Below are 21,178 nucleotides of genomic sequence, written 5' to 3'. Positions count from 1 at the left end.
GTTGGCATAACAAAATATTATAAAATAAACAGAGAAAAAATGCGATGAAATAATTTTTTTTTCAATTTTGGTTAAATAAAATAACTTCAGTTAAATTAATATAAAAAAAAGTAAATAAAAAGATTTAAAATCAATAAAAATAAAGTAAAATAACATAAAATTAAATGAAAATAAAAGAGTTCAAAAAATTTAATTAGTTAAGTAAGTAATAAAAATTAAATAAAACAGAAACAAATTTACAAATTAAGATAAAAAACTTAAATTAAATTAGCTTAAATCAAGTAAAATAAATAAGATTAACAAAAAACAAATTACATTCAATTAATTCAAGTAAATAAAAGGAGATGAAATAAAAATAAAAAAAATTTAAAAAGTTAAATAAAATAACAAACATTAAATTAATATAAAAAATTGGAAAACTATAAATATAAAAAAGAGAGAAAAATCAAATAAATTGAAATGAAATAGAACAAAACATAATAAAATAAAATGAAAAAATAAAAAAAGTTAACAAAAAAAATTAAAAATTTAAAAAGTTAAATAAAAAATTAAATAAAACAAAAGCAAATTAACAAATTAAAATTAAATTAAATTAAATCAAGTAAAATAAAAAAAAGAGATAAAATAAAAAGTTCAAAAAATTTTAAAAGATAAATGATATAAAAAAACTAAGTTACCATAAAAAATAAAATATAGAGAGAAAAAATGAGATTAAATTTTGGTAATTTTGGTTCAATAAAATAACTAAAATTAAATTAATTTAAAAATGAAATAAAACAAAGTACAGAGAGAAGAAAACAAATATAAATAAATCAAAATAAAATAAAATGAAATTAATTGAAATGAAATAAAATAAACTAAATTAAAGTATATTAAAAGAAATGAAGTATAAAATAAAATGAAATTAATTAAAATAAAACTAATCAAAATAAAGTAAAAAGAGATAAAATAAAAAAAATCCAAAAAATTTAAAAAGTCCAAAAAAAGAAGATTATTTAATCCATATAAAAACAAATTTGTAAATAAAATAAAGTAAAATGAGATAAAATAAAAAATCCCAAAAATTTAAAAGTCAAATAAAAAAAAATTAATTCATATAAAAATAAATTTGTTTAAATAAAGTAAACAGAAAAGAAAATTAAATGAAATAGAATAGAATGAATAATATTGAAACGCTTTAAAATAAAATTAAATAAAAACATTAAAATAAGATAAAATAATAAAATAACATAAAGGAAAATAAATTAAATTTTTAAATTTTAAAAAGTTAAATAATATCTAAAAAAAATATTTAAATAATAAATTTAAAAAATAAGATAAAATAAAATAAACTGGTCCATAAATATAAATTAAGTAAAATTAAATGTATAGGTGTGCGACCAAGTTCTCGCAGTTTTTTTGATGAGAATACAACTTTATTCTGAAAAAATCGTTACAAGTGAATCATTGAAAGTATTGCCCAGCGCTGGCTACTACTTTTTTCCATTTTTCTGGTAGATCTCGTATACCGTCGCGGTAAAACTGTTCATCTTTTGAGGCTATCCACGGATCAAGCCATTTTTTGATGTCTTCATATGAATGGAACTGCTGCTCAGCTAGGCCATGTGCCATCGATCGGAACAGGTGATAATCGGACGACGCATAATCTGGACAATATGGCGGGTGGGGTAGGATTTCCCATTTCAGTGTTTCCAGGTAGGTTTTAACGGGTTTGGCAACGTGAGGCCGAGCGCTGTCACGCTGGATAATCAATTTTACATGCCTCTTAGCGTATTGCGGCCGCTTCGCGCGATCGATTGAAGTCGATACCGATCCCCATTGATGGTTTCGCTTGGTCTTAACAGTTCATAATAAATAACACCAACTTCGCAGCGTGAATATTCGGCCGAGGCGACGACGTAGAAGCATGACCGGGCAGTCCCCATGACTTTCTTTTCTTTGGATTGCTGTAATGAATACATTTTTCATTACCCGTCACGATGCGATGAAGAAAACCCTTCCTTTTTTGCCGCTGGAGCAGTTATTCACATGCGAAAAAACGACGTTCAACATCCCTTGATTTTAACTCATAAGGAATCCAAATCCCCTGTTTCTGAATCACTCCCAAAGCATGCAATCGCTTGGAAATGGATTGGCGAATAACTCCTAATACTGAAGCAAACTCTTCATGCATTTGACACGAATCCTCATTGAGCAAAGTCTCCAATTCAGCGTCTTCGCAGGCTTTTGGCATTCCTTCACGCGGTCGGTTGTCAACATTATAATCACCATCTTTGAAGCAACGGAACCAATCTCGGCACGTTGTTTCACTTAAAGCAGAAGCTCCATAAACTTTTTGTAGCTCTCGAAGCGCTTCAGCAGCCGTGTTTTATCGAGTGAAAGAGGAACATCAACACTTCTCACAAATGACGATTATTCGGCACAAAATCAGAGCTTGGTTTATGACGTTTAAGTTATGTTAGAATCGACTAGCACACACTGCTAGCGGCATCTATTGACAAACAGCGGGAACTTAGTTGCACACCTAATAATTCACAAAATTAATAAGCAACAAAATTAAATAAAAGAGAAATAAATAAAAAAAATTAAAAGATAAACTCAAACTAAATTAAACTAAAATTGCTATGGGCTGACTTCTACGAACAGAGGTAGAAAATATTAAGAAAATCTACGAGATGTTTGTTTCAGATAACCTCTGGTCACTCGATACTTTTGGCGATTGGATGTTTTATAGAATAGCCTTTACTTTATAAGTGGAATAATTATTTATAATTATTACTCTGTTCAATAAATAAATATAAAGAAAAAATAGAAATCAGTTATTCTTTTCTTCTCCCTTTCCATCCCTATTCAGTTACACCCGCTTCAACATTTTCGAAGTTAAGTTGGTAACTCTTTTCGAAATTCAATGCAGTCTGCTTTAAATTTATAGAAAATTAATTTAGGAGATGTATTTTAGAAACCAATTTATACCTCTCTATAGGGGACAAACAGAGCCACACAAGTCAACCGCTTTTAAAAGAAAGCTGAACGAAAATAGCAATTCGAGATGTGTCATATTTCATAGAGGCTGATTGCATAGTGAAACTATTAATTATGACAGGTGATCATGTCGATCTTATGATCATCGTAATTCAATGAAAAATATAAAAAACAATATTGTTTAGCAAAATATGTAAATTTAGCTGCAATGACTTGAGGTAAATTTCTAAATTCACAAAATAATTTTTTAGACCAAAACATAACCATTTCACACTCTTACAATGTTTAAAATTTATTCACACAGCCATATAAAATAACACATTATCTAGATCGATCAACAAGCCACGCGCACATACCACAACAACAAATGCTATCGCGAAGAGTTCATTACCAGAAGTTATTGCCGAATTTCTGTGTATTTTATTTGGAAGAGGTTATCGCTGATTTGTGTGAAACCTGCATATTTTCAAAAACACGCCTTCCTTCCCACATTTCAAATATGTAAACACAATTTGCATATTATCACTCACTCACCTCTGCGCATTTAAAATTACATTTTTTTCTAACTTCGCTTATTTCTTGTTTGCTGATATTGTTGAATTGCATGAAATCGCACCTCAAGTTGCCGGCAGTTTGGGATATCGTAGCCTTGAGTTTACACAATTGATAAACAACCGCAACGAGATCGTCGGCCTTTTTTCGCTCTAAGGCAAAAGACAATTTTCAAAAGTGAATATGCATGTGAAAGCAAGAAGAAAAAGAAGAAGAAGAACTTACAAGCACAATTTTACTATCTGTGCTGCATACCAACGCGCGATACATTGATACATCGTGATGTCTAAACACATACAACTGTGTTTAAAATAATAGGAGCGCGATGAATTAACAAGTTTTAACTATTTTTTTGTGGTTTTTATAACAGTATAGCGCAGCCCTCTGTAACTCAAAGCAGCTAGCTTTGTACAGAATACATAAAGATTTAAAAATTTCACCAAAAAAAAGTACAAATTAGCAACTTCTTATTCTGAATTAAAAAAAAAAATTCAGCGCACGCAGTTTTATAGCCCATTCAATACTCGTAGTAGAAGTTTCAAGAGGCTCCGAATACTCGTTGATTTTAGACTTTTTTAGATTTTTTTTCGCTGAGCCGTTGAACATTTCTTCCATATACGCAAATATATATTCCATATAAAATACTTCCGAATGTGAAAAATCCTATACAAAAAAAAAAAAAAAATATATAGAAAATCAACGCGATTTTTGAGAGACCTCAAACTAACGCTGGGCTATAAAACTGCATAAAAAGATTAAAAAGTTGAAAATTGTTACACTTTTTTAATTTCTAAAATTTTTGCGAAATGTTTAACAAGTTGGGACCTTTGTTCATTTTTGGTTGTAGAATGCACTATACTTTTATAAAAGCATAAAAAAATTATATAATAAAAAAAAAAATATATATATAAAATTAGTTAAATATGGTAATTCGTCGCGCACCTATTATTTTGAACAAAGGTGTATGCGTGTGCCCGTAAAAAAAAACAATAGAAAGTAGGCGACGTAGGAAGAGCAAAAATTTGATATGCTATAAATGTAAAAACTATACACGAAACCGAGCCGGAAATGCGGCGCGGTCAAAGTCCTAGCGTTGGTAATTTCGCACTTTGGCAGGAAAATCAGTGCTTGAACAAATGTCAAAATGCTACAAACAATTGTGACCGCTAAAAGGGCATTGCATGCACAAGTGAATCGAATGTGGGAGCATCGCATTGCAGGTAATTCACCTGATAGACTGCAATTCGATGCCGCAGCCAAACACAACACAAAAACATAAATACCACCCAACCAACTTGAAGTCTATTCGCAAAAGAAACGAAAAATGCTGCTTTACATTTTGCATTTATGTTAATTGTAATTTATAAATTTCAGCATATGTTGGTTATAATTTTTTTCCATAACTCGTTCTTAGTTTATATTTCGCCAGTTCAACTGGGTTCATTTCATTTAAACTCAATTCGCTTGAAGTCGCTCATTATTTGCCCGCATGTCGCTACACAGTCATGTGTGTATTTTTTTTTGTGGGTCGTTCAACTGCTAAACAATTCTTTGCTTAAACAGTTGCAGTTTAATTCTATTTACATACACATACACATTCGTAATATTTAATAAAAATGACTATTAAAAAGAGAAGAGTTGAATCCCCTCAAATTATCAACTCTCCCGAGCTCATACATTCTCATGCATATTAGTGAAGCGCATGCAATGATGTGAAGATCTGAAGCAGTAAGTGAATTTTATCAGTAATTTTTAGGAATGTGGCGTTAGTTCACACATCGCTGCCATATGCGCAGATGAGTTGAGATGTGAAGAAATTAATTTGACAGTGTGATTGCACGAGCACTTGCTGAGACGCAATGAATTATTTTTTTAACCGATTAGTTAAACGTTTCGACATTCGCAGCAAGGTCACACCACTGGAATAGGTTTGAACTTTTAACTGACAGAATGCAGTTTTTGCTTAGCACTCAGCTGTTTCAAAATTGTATGGGAATTATACATCAAAATTGTGAATAATAATATCTTCTCTTTCTATTCTAACTTTGCTAGCTGCATAATGAAGCGGGCGTGTTGTTTCTCTCGTGTAAAGTTACAGAAGACACAAATAAATGGAATATCACTCATACGACCCGTAGAACTGCTGCCGAAACGCATGGAATACATCTTATACTTCAATAGTGCAACAATACAAAACAGAAAAAAAAACAACATTGTTGGATTAGTTTGTGTAAATGACCACCATATCTTATTTTAAGCTAAGCTAGAATTGCATGGCGATATATAATAAATCATGAAGAATATATTTACATATTTACCTTTACTTAGGAATGCAGGGTAAATTGAAAATTTTGAAGCAGTTTTTCTCAACATTTTGGTTTTTTGGTGGTTTGATTGTTTATTATATACTCAATTTATGAATGGCAAAGCGCGACTATATCTTTGTATTTGGCTTGTGACTTATCGCGTGGAACGGGGCTAGTGAGCTCTCATACAGTGGGTCGATGTTTGCTCCGGGATGTGGATAATTCTTTCCATTTGCTTGCAGGATTACGGATAACTAACAGAGATTTCGACTGAAAAATAAGTAAATCTTATAATCTTCAAGCATATTTTTATTTTTATTTATTTACTTATTTACAGGCTTAGAAGATCCACTAGGACGGTTCAATAAGTACCCGTGCTTGATGACAGAGGGCGTTCCTGAGGGAAGTTGGTATTAGCGTCGTGTTTTGCCATCTATCAAACGACGACAAAGCAATTTTTGGACTGATCGATAGGTTAGATTGGATTTGGCAGCTATTCGAGTAAGACGTGTTTCGAGATTTTCGCTAAGATGGAAAAAGAGCAGTATCGTTCGGTGGATGGGAAAAAATGCGAGGAGATAAAATCGAAGTTGGATGCTGTCTATGGGGACGCTTCGTCATCTACATATGTTAGATATTGGTTAAACGAATTTCATCGGATTTCTCCTGGTGAATCTGCTCCAAAGAAAGCGAAGGCTGTCTCACCGGCCAGAAAGGTCATGTCGGCGATTTTTTGCGATGCGAACGACGTCATCTTCATGGATTTTTTAGAAAGAGGAAGAACGACCCCTAGACAAAAATACAGTGAGTTATTGAACCGCTTTCACAAAAAATTGAAGGAGACTCGACCGTATTTGGCGAAAAAGAAGGTGCTGTTTCACCACGATAACGCACCAGAACGTTCATCCTGGGATGTCGCCGCCGAACTGCAAGAATTGCGTTATGAATTACTACAGTGCCCCCTGAATTCATCCGATATGGCTCCCTGCGACTTTTTCTTGTTCCCTAACATGAAGAAATGGCTCGCGGGGAAAAAATTAGTTCAAACGAGAAAGTCATCGCCGAGACAAAGGCGTATTTTGGAGAGTTCGACAAACCCTATTTTTTAAAGGAGTGTATCTTTCTAAAAGGGGACTACAGGTATGTTGAAAAAAAAGGTGTCTTCATTCTTAACACGGGTACTTATTGAACTCCCTCGTACATTCAGGAAATTAAAGTTTTGGTATTTTTTCGGTATAATTATATTTATTTAAATTATATTATGCATTTTTATAACCTATTTATGTTATATATTACATAAACTGATGGATAGCATTAAAAACCAAAACAAAAAAACAACACCAAGAGAAATTATAAAAAAATAGTAGAGATGTGAGCCTGCGCAATGTTAATTGGGAGCAAATAAGAAGACTAGGTAATAATAATATAATAAAAAAGTGAGCTATGCACCAAAACTAAACTTATAAATGAAGTTTTGAAAGTTACAAACCAAAATGAAGAGAAAACAGCAAGGGTGTGCATTATGCTAAAAGGTCTATCTCTCAGACGCAACCACCTCTCCATGCTTTGAACCAAGGTGAAGTTTGCTATGACTCAAGTGGCGGGTCAAGTTGCAAAAGAAATTTTCGATTGAGTTGAGTCGATGTCATTCTAAAGCGATATGTGTACGAAAAGTATTAAATAGACATTAATTTGAAACAAATAGTTATTTTATTTTACTTATTTTGCGTAAATATAATCAATTAAAATACTCAAAGTTGACCTTAACCGCATACGATAGCTGTTTGTCGCTCGTTTTGATATTTAATTTGGTGGATATGCCACTTTTTATCAGTTTGAACAAATATAAGAAGACAGCTGTTTAGTGTTAGTTAACATAAGTGTGTGAATAGCGCAATCGTGTCGAATAGTTTGAAGTTAGTGAATTGCGCTAGTGGATTATCACAGAGTGGATAATCACAACACAAAAAACATCGATAAATAATAAGAAATCATATGCGCAATTCTTTGAAATGGAATTGGGAATTTCTCAGATAACCAAGTGTCGCATTCTAACTGAGTCTGTAGGTCCTTATAAGCTCAATTCGCGATTTGTGCTACACAATCTGACAGACGACGATCACAAAAAATCGACCTCTTCTCATAAGAGTTGTGAGTGAATTACTAAAAGAGGCAAATTATTATTTCACCACCTGTTTTAGCGCCCTGGGACTATTACACAAAATTCACTTTTTATTTTTATTTTTTGCTTATATGAGACTGGTTTACGATGTTTTTTTGTGCGCTGAACACGGTTTTGAGAAAAATGGGAAGTAGAACCCATTAAAACGTATTTTTGAGTATTTTTAACTCTCCCTTTTTCAATAACCTGCTTGACTATAATTATAATTATAGTAATTTTATGATTAATAATAATTTATAATGTAAAATAATATTTACAGTTTAATAACCACATAAGTAAGTTAAAAAAATAAAGAGCTTTGAAAGAAAGAAAACGAAGTTAACCTTTTGAGGTTCTATAACAACGTTTGAATTGCAAATTTTCGGAGCTAAGCTCAAAAAAATTACTAATCAAAGGTTTTTAGGTCGCTGATTACCAATCCGATGCCAGTTTTTCAAAATTCAAAATTTACACTGATTGTTTCTATTTGAGAAAACCTCGGTTTTTTTGTAATAGCGGGTGTAAACAATGAAAAAAATTACTTCCATATTTGCCAGAATTTGTTTAAATCGCAGTACCGTTATCTTCGTGTTTTCATAGCGACACGAGGTTGGGCTTGAGAATTAGAACAAATGACAGCGTTATTCACATCGAATAGCTAAACGATTAGCTACGTTCGGGATACTGTAGCAGGTTAAACTCCTACTTATTCAGGATTGACACATACTAAACATATGCCCAGCATGTGAAGGCACTCCGCGCGACACTAACCACCTATCCACATGCCCAATTAAACCCACTCATCTAACACCCCTTTCTCTCTAGACCGAACCTGTCGAAACAGCAAGTTTCCTGGGCCTATCGTTAGATGTAGCTCATCTGTAGCACGAAGATGGCTGATGATCTACATGACGCTGACAGGGATAAGTATACTGCTACAACAACAACAACATTAGCTAAACGAGGATAAAGCAGAGCTGTTATATCGACAAAGATATGAAGCAAAAATGGTGTGTGCAGAACCCTTCAATTTTGGTATAATACAGGGTGGCTGATGAATTTTGCTACATTAAGAAACTCAAATAACTTTTTTTTTAGTGTATGGAATTCATTTATTTTTTTCACTAAATTTTATTAAATGTAGCTTAACTAGTTTTAAAAATAACCAAGTTGAGCAGATAAGCTTCTTGTTGAAACCCTTGGATTGCTTTGTATAGCTGCAGCTACAGCAGCGATCGTTTCCTCCGTCCGGACTGGTGGGTTTCGATGATAAGGCCTTCTTGCGACTGTTCCTTGCTCAGTAAAATTATTCACCAGTCTCATTATGGTCCATCTGCTCGGGGGATCGCCGCCAAACATCCGCCTGTACTCTCTCTGTACCAAAACTACGGACTCCAGTGCGTGATAGCGGCGGACTATCCAAATTCTTGTTTGCGTGTCCCAGTTATCCATTTTAATAAATTTTAAAGATCAATCTGCAAATTAAAACTAAAATGGAACAGATAACTTCAAAAGAAAAAAAGTTATTCAATTTTTTTTTGGTAGCGGCTTTCATCAGCCACCCTGTATAATATTCCGCCAATTTACGGTGACTGAAAATATGCGTTGATTTTTGATAGTTTTTTTTTTACGGTGTTTTCTTCCTATAAGGCATGCTTGAAATTTTTTATATGAAGAAAATGCACAAGACGGCCGCAAAATAAAATTTTCAAAAAAAAACCCAATTTTGGTCCGACCTCAAGCTTGCACTTTTCGAGGGCTAAAAAACTGGAAATTTTGATTAAAATGTTTGAAATTTTTATGAAAATATGTTGACTTTTTTAAACTTGTATGCAAAGTTTGCAGCTTTAAGTTACATGGTTTTCGTGGTAATAGAAATTATATTTTTATAAAAAAAAAATTTACAAAAAAAAAAGAATAAAAAAAGTTGTTAAATTTTTAATAATAATAATAATAAAAATAAATGAAATACATAAAAAACAGATGAATAATCAAAACTTGCAATATGTCGCGCTGCTTTTATTGCGAACACGGGCATAGGTACATACATTCGCAAGACGAAGCACTTAAGTCATTCACTTCTTCCTATTCAAACTGCAATCAGTACGTATTTTGGTGTACTAAACATAAGAGAAGGCTCAAAAGCAAAAATAAAAAAATATCCTCCTGTTGATAATATGTAAAATAAATCAGTGTTCATACAGCAATAAACGGTTTTCTGAACAGTTTTGCTTACCCAGTTCAACGCCCGCTTTTCTAAATTGTAAACAGCTTCAATCCATAAGAATGAACCCAATTGAACTTACTAAATACCATATATGATTGCATTTAAAGAAAAAAACATCCTTAGAATAACGATATTGCACAAACAAAAAACAAAACACACCAAAACAGTTCATTGGTCGCCTCAGACTTTTCGAAAAAAATGAGGTAGTACCTGCTAAAATTCTCACGTCTGCACATCTGCATATTTATAAACAACATTCGTAGTAAAATGAGTTGTTAATAACTGCAAGTCGACATTTTATGGCTTTCCCGCCAATCACTGACCTAAGTGAACGAATTTTTGTTGACATCGAATATTCGCTTCCTGCTTATGTGGGAAAGTATGTGAAATGCGAGTCCAGTTATTTTGTAGAAAATAATACAAGCAATATTCGTAAATATGACTGTTTATGCAAATATATACATACATATATATGTATGTAGTAGCGTAGTAAATATGAACATCAGTATAGGAACTAATTTGCGCGCCAATTTATTTCAAAATATTTTGATTAAAAAGTTGAATGAACTATATACTGCGGCTCACGGGATTGACTTATGCTAGTGTTATGTCAAGAAACGGTCTACGTGCTAAAAGTCATTAATAATATATGAATGCTTGTATGCAAATATGTATGTAGTTTATCAGAACTTGAAGGAAGTTAAGTGGATTAAGCAGTGAGGGGAGAAACTTCCCCACAGAGAAAACTTGAGCTAGGGAAAGCAATTTCTCGCTCAGAACAATTACAACTCTACCAACTGTAAGCTATTTTGCTTACTATTCATATTGCGAGTAGTCACACACACACGTACGCAGAATTTAACAGTGTCCAAGCAGAAACGTAAAGGATCATACTTTTCCAAAATGACGAGCGTGCGACGACTATGTTTTCTGATGCAGCAACTTATTGGTTCACGTCGAACTGGAGGATAATTTTCATATATTGTACAAAGAAAGTAAGCTATTGTGCCACAATCGAATTTTTAATAAAATGTTATTAGTTCTCGTATTTCTCTTTTGTGAACTCAAGGTTGGGTTAACGGCCTTACAATAAAAGAACAAGTATGTAAAATTATTGCTTTTATTTACCTGTTGATATTTCGGCTTCAATTAGAAATCTTCTTCAGGAACTGTTGGTTTTGAATGGCTTAGTGTGGCATCATTAGCTTGGGGCCGCTTAATGACCTCCGAGGGTTTACTGTCATGAAAAATGCTGCTCATAAAAACCATATCCCGTTCGGAGGTTGCTAAAACTTCATATCCCTACATTTATGTAACAACATCAACAGGTACATCAAAATTGGCCGACCTTTCCCCTTGGCCATACAACCAACAGAGAGAAAATTGCCGAACACTTAAAATACTTGCCTTATTTATGCCTCTCACTAACAAACTAAACATGCTATATTGCTAAAAGCGTGAACATATCTTCGAGACGAGTGTACCAACATAAAAAAAGTAATAATAATCGAAAGTCAAATGTACGCAGCCCGCGAAATTAGAAAATTCACCCTAGTTTTGGAACAGACTTCGTATACCACGTTGAAAATTTATAAACACACCACTAATTTTTTATTTATTTTTAAATTTTTAACGAGAATTATTTTGGGTATGCAGTTTTATAGCTCATTGAATAGTAGCATAACGAAGTTGAAGTTCCAAGTGATGACAAAATACTGTTGATTTTTGGCAATTTTTTATTGGCAGTGTTAGGCTTTCTTTACATATGTAAAAATTCGAGCATGTACTTCAAACAAAACACAAAAACAAAAAAATAAAAAATTCTGAACATTTTTGGTCTTTCCTTTAGGGCAATGAATGAACGTCAAATCTGTCCTTTATTTCATATGGCGTGAGCAGCGACAAGAGGAGTTAGTTATAATTCTCATGGATGTAATTCGTTGAATTTAAGAAGGCTTCGGAACTATCGAAAAATGGTTGCAAAGCATTCTACATCTTCATCAGCAGAATTTAGCACTATTTTTGAATCGTTGATAAAGAGATGCAATAGGAGGCAATTGACTGTTTATATGGGGAAAAGAAGGAAAACGAAACATATCTGTATTACAAGGTCCGGCTTCACTTCGAAAAATTATGACGTTGACTAGTCCCATACAACTATTTCGTACAGGGTCCGGCACTCCAACTTCATAATTTTTCTTCTAAAATAGCTGCATAATATTTTCTTGAGTTGCCTAATAATGTGTGCACAAACTATCGGAGGTTTCAAATTAGTATATCTTTTGCTTCAAGGCCTGTTACGTTTGAGCGTTGCTTGAAATTTTGAGATTCTTGAAGGAAATAAATAGTTATAATATAGTTTTTGTTGTGGTAATTGCGTCATATTTTTATACACATTTTAATATTAAAAAGATTCCCTAAGTTGTGTAGTTTCCATTAGCAAATAAATAATTTTAATGCGGGGAAAAAACTTTTTAGGACACTATGCCAAGAGTAACGCAACTATTTAACGAGGAGCTTGCTAGTATTCTAGCTTCGTGAGTTTCAGTTTGGAAGTAAATCGAAATAAATATACAATTCACAACTTTTTGTAAAATCCTAATGGATATGGGAAAAATAAAGGACTGGTCCAAAGCCTATGACTGACGACAAGTGTATGAGCCGACAAAGTGTAATAAGATAAGAGCTAAAAACATAAGCCCCAATCAAATTAGGTGTGCATTTTTTCTCAATGTTACGAAGAGAAGAATACAGCAAATGTTGAGTAGAGATTCGAATTTAAAATATCAAAATGGAGCTTCGATGTAGCCAAAAGCTTACACCACGCCACAAAGCAGCTATACTCAAATGAATGGCAATCTATCATTTTTAGCGATGAAAAAAAATATTATTTTCATAGGTTTGATGGTTGTATTGGCACGATGGCTTTTTTATGACCTGGGGTGCTTTTAGCTGCCGTGGCAAGACCCCCAATTTGTTTTATTTCGCATAAGATGAACGCAGAGGCCTTAGATAATGTTTTATGGAATTTCGCCGAAGTATTTCATGTAGAGTCTTGGACATATCCGTAACAGTGCTCCAATGTTCCAGCGTGAAGCATACAAAGAAATTTTTCGCGTCGAAAAATATTTCTGTGCTGAAGTGGCACGCCGTTAGTCCAGATTTAAATCTAATGGAGAGACTTTGGAGCGTTGTTAGCAAGTAAGTTTATAGAGGCGGACACTAATTTAAGAGTCTATTGCACCTTAAAAAAAACCTATTCGAGAAGAATGGGCAAAAATCGAACTTAGTTGCCTTCAGACACACGAAAATACAATGCTACGATGACTAGTATTAATTACAATAAATAAAGGTATGCCCGCCGTGTTATTAAATATTATTTTATATAGTTTTATTAAGATTTAATTAGTTTGGTCCCATACATCTATTTCCTTTTACGCTCTTCAAAATTATTTAATTTTTACAACAAGCTGAAATACACTTTTTAACATGTTTTATTCTTACGTTTGTTTTTTCCCTTAAGCCAAAAGGTAAAAAGATTTTGATCTTTGGGTATTTTATTAGAAAAAAAATTTCCCCTATAGCCATCTCGCTCAGTGTAAGTAGTAGTGGATTTCCCTGCAGGGGCGCAACACGCCGAGCTCACATGCAATTTACATTTAAGCGTATCGGTTGTAAGCTTGTAAGTGAGTAGGCGAGTAAGCCCAGTTCCGGGAAATGCATTGCCCTCTTGCATGAAAGGGTTTCAAAGGTGATCGTGCCTATGCTTGCATGATTTTATTTCGATTTTTCATTTGGTTGAATTAGCACTTTTAAGTTGTTTACAAAACAAAGTGTTTAAGTATAAAATGAAATATGAAATACTATTCATATATTACGTAAAAAGGCGACTGCCACTTCTCCATTGTTGAAAAATTTGAATGTCTCATCCAAAATTTTAGAAGTTTGTGATACAAGCATTTAAAAAAATTCGCACAGTTAGTGTGTTTCAAATAAGTCATTCCTCGTCAAAGTTATGAAATCAAAAAAATAGAAATTATTTCAATTTTGGTGGCTTGCGACTGAAGCCAATTCTAATTGCTTTTAAATCTAACTAATCGAAAAGCTCCAAATGCGCGGCAATAGCCAGGATTATAAAAAATTAACAGAACGTAGAGCAATCGCTTCCAATTCTATTTTTTAAACCCGTGGTAGTGTTCACACTTACAACTCATTTCGCTGTTTCTATATTTTTTTTTGTTTGTTTTGCCAGCTAACCTCAGGTCGTCATTGTTACATTGATCGGCTTGAGAATGCGAATTTCGAATACTGAGTGATGAACTTTTCCTCCAAACAAACCGCATCACAGCCAAGTCAAAATTTGTCTACGGATATGTACATATTTTTTTAATTCAGTGGACTTTGAGCACCGAAATATTGTGAATGTTGCCGTTTAAAAGTTTATTCAAACTCTTAGCCAAATCGTGTCTTTACAGCCATCAATATTGATAATTTCAAAAATGTATGAGCAGCATCTCAAAAATGGTAATTTATATACTAGAAAAAAATTTTCTTGTAATAACTCTGTATGCCAAATCCGTTCCACTTTATTTGATTGTACGATATTGTACTGAATACCTATGGAAAATATTATATTAATTTCTTTCCACATCGAATTAAACTTCTTCGTTAGAACATCGAGAATTGAATATAAAAACCGAAAATTCGATCAGGGCGACACTGGCTTCCAAATGATTCTAAAGTTTTTTTTTATTCTAGAACCAGACCATCTAACTCGTTTGTAAAATCAGTTGCCTGGTCCTAAAATTCACATAATTTCTTTTTCGGTCTTGCAGTTCTCCAGATATCGCCACGGATAACGGATTTTTAAATGTAAAAAGGTAGATAAAAAAATGTGTGATATCTGGAGAGTCCGTCAAACGATCAAATGAAGTATCATAATACATCAAATTAAAGGTAATTAATTAAATGCAAATGTTATTTAAAGGTGTACAAACTTTTTTTTTAAAGTATATCAAGAAACATAAGAAATCGAATTTCGATTCGAATTTTGATTTTTTGTCACCACTTCCTTACGCGTAAATGTCAGATATACAAGTTTTTCGCATAAGAATAAAAATACTCATTTTTGCATTGTACCATAGTTCAGTTATGTTTGACAAGCGGCTAACACAGAATTGAGTTTTGAGAGGGCATTAGTTGCTTTTCCTAGTAACAAATCACTGAAGGTAGGTGAAATGGTTGAAGTACCACTCTGACACTTCCCAAGTAGCATTTTGCGACCTCCAACAAGGAGAGTTGATGTAATGGAGAATTTTGATGGGATTTAGGTTGCCGCACTGCCTCAGGAGCATCCAGTGGCCTTAATTGTGCTCAATAGTCTTCTTCTTTGAAAGGTCTCTACAGCTTCTGCAATGGGGGTTAAATGGTAAACCCAGCTTTTCCGCGCGTATGCTGATCGTCCAGTGACCGGTAATAAACACACCTACGAGTTCGGAAATTGAATGGCGTGGAGTCTCCAGGACTTTCTGAGTCTTGCGCCTATTGTACTGAGGCCAATGGGTTTTCGAAATAGCACATGAAGGAATGGAGCTCCATCTATTGCGCGTTTTCCCGAGAAATAAGTTGTGCAATTTCCCTTTAAAAACAGTCAGGATGTCGATGTCCGTGTAAGAGGTCCAAACACTTGAATCGTTTCTTCCATTTATCACAACAGGATCGATTTGGTTTCGCGTTTTTCGATCAGGAGACAGCCAGGTAGCACGGTGTATCTTCTTATGCTGGAATCTGGTGCTGCGCCTACCATGTTTCGGCCCCCGGCGAAATCGATCAGCCTCTGTCCGTTACCGGATCTTTCGTTGCACAGACTGAATTTTTAGACTGTGGGACCAAAAATTCCCTCCTTGCCCACCCTGACGTTGAAATCATCAAGCACGATTTTTATGTCGTAGAGGGGGCAGCGGAACGTTCCTATGCCAGGTGCTCATAGAAGGATTCTTTGGTCGCATCGTCCTTTCACTTCCGTCGGGACGTGGGCGCAAATGAGCGAGATGTTGAAGAATTCCGCTTTGATGCGGATTATTGCGAGAGACGCTCATCCACCGGAGTGAACGATAGTACTTGGCGACGAAGTCTCTCTCCCACAACAAATCCAACAGCGAATTTGCGCTCCTTTACATGACAGCTGTAGTAGACGTCGTAAGGTCCTAAGTGTTTCCTGCCTTGCCCCGTTCATCGTATCTCTTGAATAGCAGTGATGTCAACCTTTACTCTCACGACGACATCAACCAGCCGGGCAGAGGCACCTTCCCCATTCCAGGTGCATACCCTCAAATCGTCATCCTTAGTTCGTTTGCAAAGGTCGTCATCAGTACAGGAAGTTCTCATCCGAGGCTTTGTTGCTGTTTCCATTGGGGAGGATTTTTACGTGGCGGGTCCCAAACCCAACGCACAACCAGCTATTCTGGTATGCTTCGCCTTCTCACGTTGGCTCGTTTTCGAATAGGTATTCGAAAGCTACCCAGAGGATACTTGGGCTGATCCCGGAAGTTGTGAGCTGCTGGAACCATATGTATGTAGAAGAATCGTCCTGGCGACTCCCAAGTGAATGGCGATCAGTAACTTTCCCCACTTGCGTGGACTTCTACATATGGAACCATCCCCATATTTACACTACGAGTACCTTTTAATTTTACGCAATCTTACAAATTTCATGTAATCTTATTTTTTGTAAGAAACAGTTTACTAAACCATTATCACTTCTTTGCTTTTTTTCACATCAAGTCAAGTATAAATAATCATCTCTGACGCACTTTCAATCTTAATCAATAGAACTAATATACTAACATGCAAACTCAACTGATTCACACGTTCCAGAGCTTCCCTTTATTTGAAATTTAATTAACATTTTTTTTTTTAATTTTCTCTACTTTTCGCTTCACGAGACCCCCACATATCGGTCAGCGCCATTAAGAAATGAATGAATGTAGGAAATGCGCAGTATGGAAATTTAAGAAGGAAGACAATGTCAATACTAATATTCATCCTATCAATTTACAGCAATTGTCAAAAGAAAGAAGGATCAAATTGAATACTAATTTTTTACAATACATTTTTTATCAATTATCACTACATTTTCAGTAACTATTAATACGTCTATCGCCGTTTGATTATTTATAAGATTACAATTAACGAGTGAAAACTGTATTCATTTGTAAACAGTAGCCGTTATCTTCCGATGCCTTAGCAAATTTTAAATGTACAAAAAAGCACGAAAAACGTGTGCATTAGTATTACGAGTGTACTGGGTTATACTAAGCATTTATTTCAATAAAACGTATGCAAATATAGATCGAAAAGGGTGTAAAGTGAGCATGTATTAGTAGAAGAGTCGGCGCTATGATCAAGTTCAGGAGTTAAATTGAAATTCTAAGGGAGTAGGGTGTATATTTAGGGTGAAATCTTTAAACAAAATTCGCCACAAAGTGGACACAGTGATTCGAAATTCCTTTGAACGGCATGAAATCGACTGATTTCGCTCATTTTGAATTGAATCACTTAAATTAAATCTCCATATCAAGCATTCCAGGCGTTATGACTTTCAGCTGATAAATTCTATGTATGTAAATTAGAATGAAGCGCGGAAAGTCACGGGGTCTGGCACGCTTGAGGGGTGGCTTTACAGGGATGCAATATTTTCGGTGTTTGACTGATGGGACGGTTTTTATTTGATGGCGCAAAATTTTATTTCATATGAACATCAAAATGATAAAAATATGAACCTCACATGACTTTTTGAATTTGACAGACCATGAAAAAAATGCACAGTGCTTGTGTATTTAAATACAAAATTGTTATAGCCCTATTTAAAAACCCTATGCAAGCGCTGTAGTGTGGAATTAGTTTAGGTTATACGTATTAATTCAACTTTAATAATGCTTATGAATAAAATTAGTTTGTAAGAAAATGTTTGCACTAAAATTTGTAGGTAGCACCAGCACCTCGTGAAATTTTTGCACGTAAGCAATTTTTTCATTATACGCTATTCGCAGTGACGTGCTTTTAAAGTGTTTGGCGATTGAGAAATTCATGAGCCTCGCACAATTATTTGCATACTATTTATAAAATTAAATAAAGAAATTAATAAATAAAAAATCTTTTTGTTTAAGTACTCGTAAATATAGAGAGGAAGTAGCCATTCGTAGAAAAGAGGGTGGAAATTGAATTTTTGTTTCCGAGTGTGCACGTTTTTGTTTTTGTATTGAAACGTCAAGTAAATAAAAAAAAACTTACATAAAAAAAATAAAAATTTAAATAAAAATAAAAAAAAATTTAAATAGAAAATTGTAAATAAAAAAAAACTTACATAAAAAAAATAAAAATTTAAATAAAAATAAAAAAAAAATTAAATAGAAAAAAATTAAAAAAATTATTTAATTGTTTAAAAAAAATCAAGTATATAATATAAATAGTATAATATATATATAAGTAATATAATATAATTATATAAAGAATAAAAAAGTATACCATAAGCGGATTAAATAATTTTTGATTAGTCAAAGTTTCATTAAAAACGTTTTATTTTTAAGGGGGAAAAATAATTTAAAGGTCCTTACCCTGTCAACTTACGAGGTGTGTTAGAAAAGTATACGACTTTGTTTTTTATTTCTAACACCTGACAAATTTTAATTACGCGCGCTTGCATAAGCAGACCTGTAACCTTCCTGCACATGTGTGAATTTTTTCCCGCCTGTCGCTAGCGTCAGTTGCTGTGAAGGAGTGTGAACGTAACATGGTATTTAGTGCTCTCGTCGGTTTTTGAATACAAGCAAAATGACGGAACGATTGGAGCAGCGTTCATTGCATCAAATTTTGCCAGAAACTGGGCGATAGCCAGGTGGTAACCATTGGAAAGATTCGGACGGACCAAAATGCAGTCGTCACAGTGGAAGCATTCCACGTAACCAAGACCAAAGAAGGCTCGCCAAGTGCGCAGCAACGTCAAAGATACTGCTTTCTTCGACTCCCGCGGAGTAGTGCACCACGAGTACGCGCCGAAGGGTCAAACAATCACCAAAGAGTATTACAGGGATGCCCTACGTCGCCTACATGATGCTGTGCGACGCAAAAGACCGGACTTGTGGGCATTAGGAAATTGGCGACTCCATCACGACAATGCTCCAGCACATTCTTCGCACATGATTCAGCATTTTTTGGCGAAAACCCAGACTCCTCTTGTTCGGCAGGCTCCTTACTCTCCTGACATGGCCCTCTGCGTCTTTTGGCTGTTCCCCAAAGTCAAAAGGCCATTGAAAGGAACGCGATTTCAGGCAAGAGAGGACATTTATGACTGCAACGACAGCCGAGCTTAACTCCATTCCGAAAGAGGCTTTTCCGGAATGCTTTCAACAGTGGCGGCACCGCTGGGAGAAGTGCATGGAGTCTCAATGAGACTACTTTGAGGGTGATTATGTTTCCAACGCTCCAGGTATGCCAACTTTTATTTATCCGGTTAAGGTCGGATACTTTTCTAACAGACCTGGTATTTGCTGTTTTTTTTGACGATTTTACGTTTTCTGAATAATAAATCAGTCTTCTTTATAATTTCAGAGATTTGTTTATGTTTACATTAAATTCCCTGTTATCAGTAAGGAGTTACTACTACATTTGTGGGTGTGTATGCATGTGTAAATAAATATTATTGAATGGTTGTAAGAATAAAAAATGTGAATTAAAATGTTATGAAAATAAATCAAAAAGTCCCGCTTTTTATGATGATAATGAAAATGAGTAATTGTGAAAATATAAACAACCAATAACTATGTACCTAAAAAATCTAAGAAAAAACCCAAAACAAATGCATTCATTAGAATACGTGCGGGCTGTGTCAAATTCACCGTTTCGCTTTTGAATTCGATAGTGTATTGGCTACATAAACAGCGCACAGTTTTTCGATCGCCGTATGAAGGAAAAACATTGCAAAAAGTGTTAAAAGTCAATGCAAATTTTGAGCGTCTATTAGTAAAATAAAATGGGCTATACAGTTCCAGGAATAGCCTGGGTCTGAACGGACCTCTAGAAGACCTAGACGACGCGGATGATATATGCCTGTTGGCGCACAAACACTCGCATATATCTTCAATATTGCCTGCGGTCAGCGTTTTTGCAGCTCAAGCTGGGATAAAAACGAACTTATGTGCATTAACACCAATGAAACGCAAGTTATTCAGATTGCGGGTACCCCCTTAGAAGTGGTAAATGAATTCTGCTATCTCGGCAGCATTATCACAAAGAATGGCGGATCAGCGGCAGATATTTTCAATCGCATATCAAAAGGACGCGGACGCTAACGTAAAATCAGTGGTACTACATGGTTGAGAGACGTGGAACATCAACACGTGCGATTTGCTAACGTTGCAAACCTTTTTTAAATCGCTGACCTAAAACCATAAGTAATACCGACTTATCGCTTACAAATACCTATCCTCCTCGAAGCGCGACGTTAGAAATGGAAGTGGATCAGCCATACGCTGCGTAAACCCCTGGACGATATCACAATAGCTGCGTTGGATTGGAACCTCCAAGAGAGTCGCAGACGCGAGAAACCAACCAACACCTGGAGGCGACAGGTGGATGCAGAAAGCAGGCTATTCGTGGAGACAAATAAAATGTTTAGCTTCGAATAAATCAAATTATAATATCTTTGTTGAGGTACTATGTTCCACCTAGGAATCGCGGGAAAATATAAATATATGTATAAAATTTCATACCGAGAAATTTTCTAAATGTTCGAAATAAGAAGTTGAAAATTTCGACTGCAGTTCTTTGAAATTGGTTAATTTTCGTGATTTTTCGATATATGTATATGGAAGTATGGAAGTGTTTCTTGTATAGGGTTTTTCAATAAGGGCGGGTAGATGTTGAAATGGAATAAAATGGCGTTTGCTGTGT

At 34.5% G+C, this 21,178-nt stretch overlaps 1 protein-coding gene across 4 annotated transcripts in view; it reads right to left on the bottom strand.

Annotated features, from left to right (window-relative positions):
- Positions 1 to 21,178, bottom strand: part of LOC128868242 (electron transfer flavoprotein beta subunit lysine methyltransferase-like) — a 120,246-nt gene that overhangs the window by 90,700 nt on the left and 8,368 nt on the right. The window contains exon 2 of one of the 4 annotated variants that reach the window (XM_054110102.1): positions 5,853 to 6,110. The exons of the other annotated variants lie outside the window; for them this stretch is intronic. The gene's annotated coding sequence lies outside the window, so the exon portion shown is untranslated. The remainder of the gene's footprint in view (positions 1 to 5,852; positions 6,111 to 21,178) is intronic. 4 annotated transcript variants of the gene reach the window in all.

This window comes from Anastrepha ludens, chromosome 6 (assembly GCF_028408465.1).
Source record: "Anastrepha ludens isolate Willacy chromosome 6, idAnaLude1.1, whole genome shotgun sequence".
Taxonomy (NCBI): Eukaryota; Metazoa; Arthropoda; class Insecta; order Diptera; family Tephritidae; genus Anastrepha; species Anastrepha ludens.
This window is presented reverse-complemented; position numbering and strand designations above follow the sequence as displayed.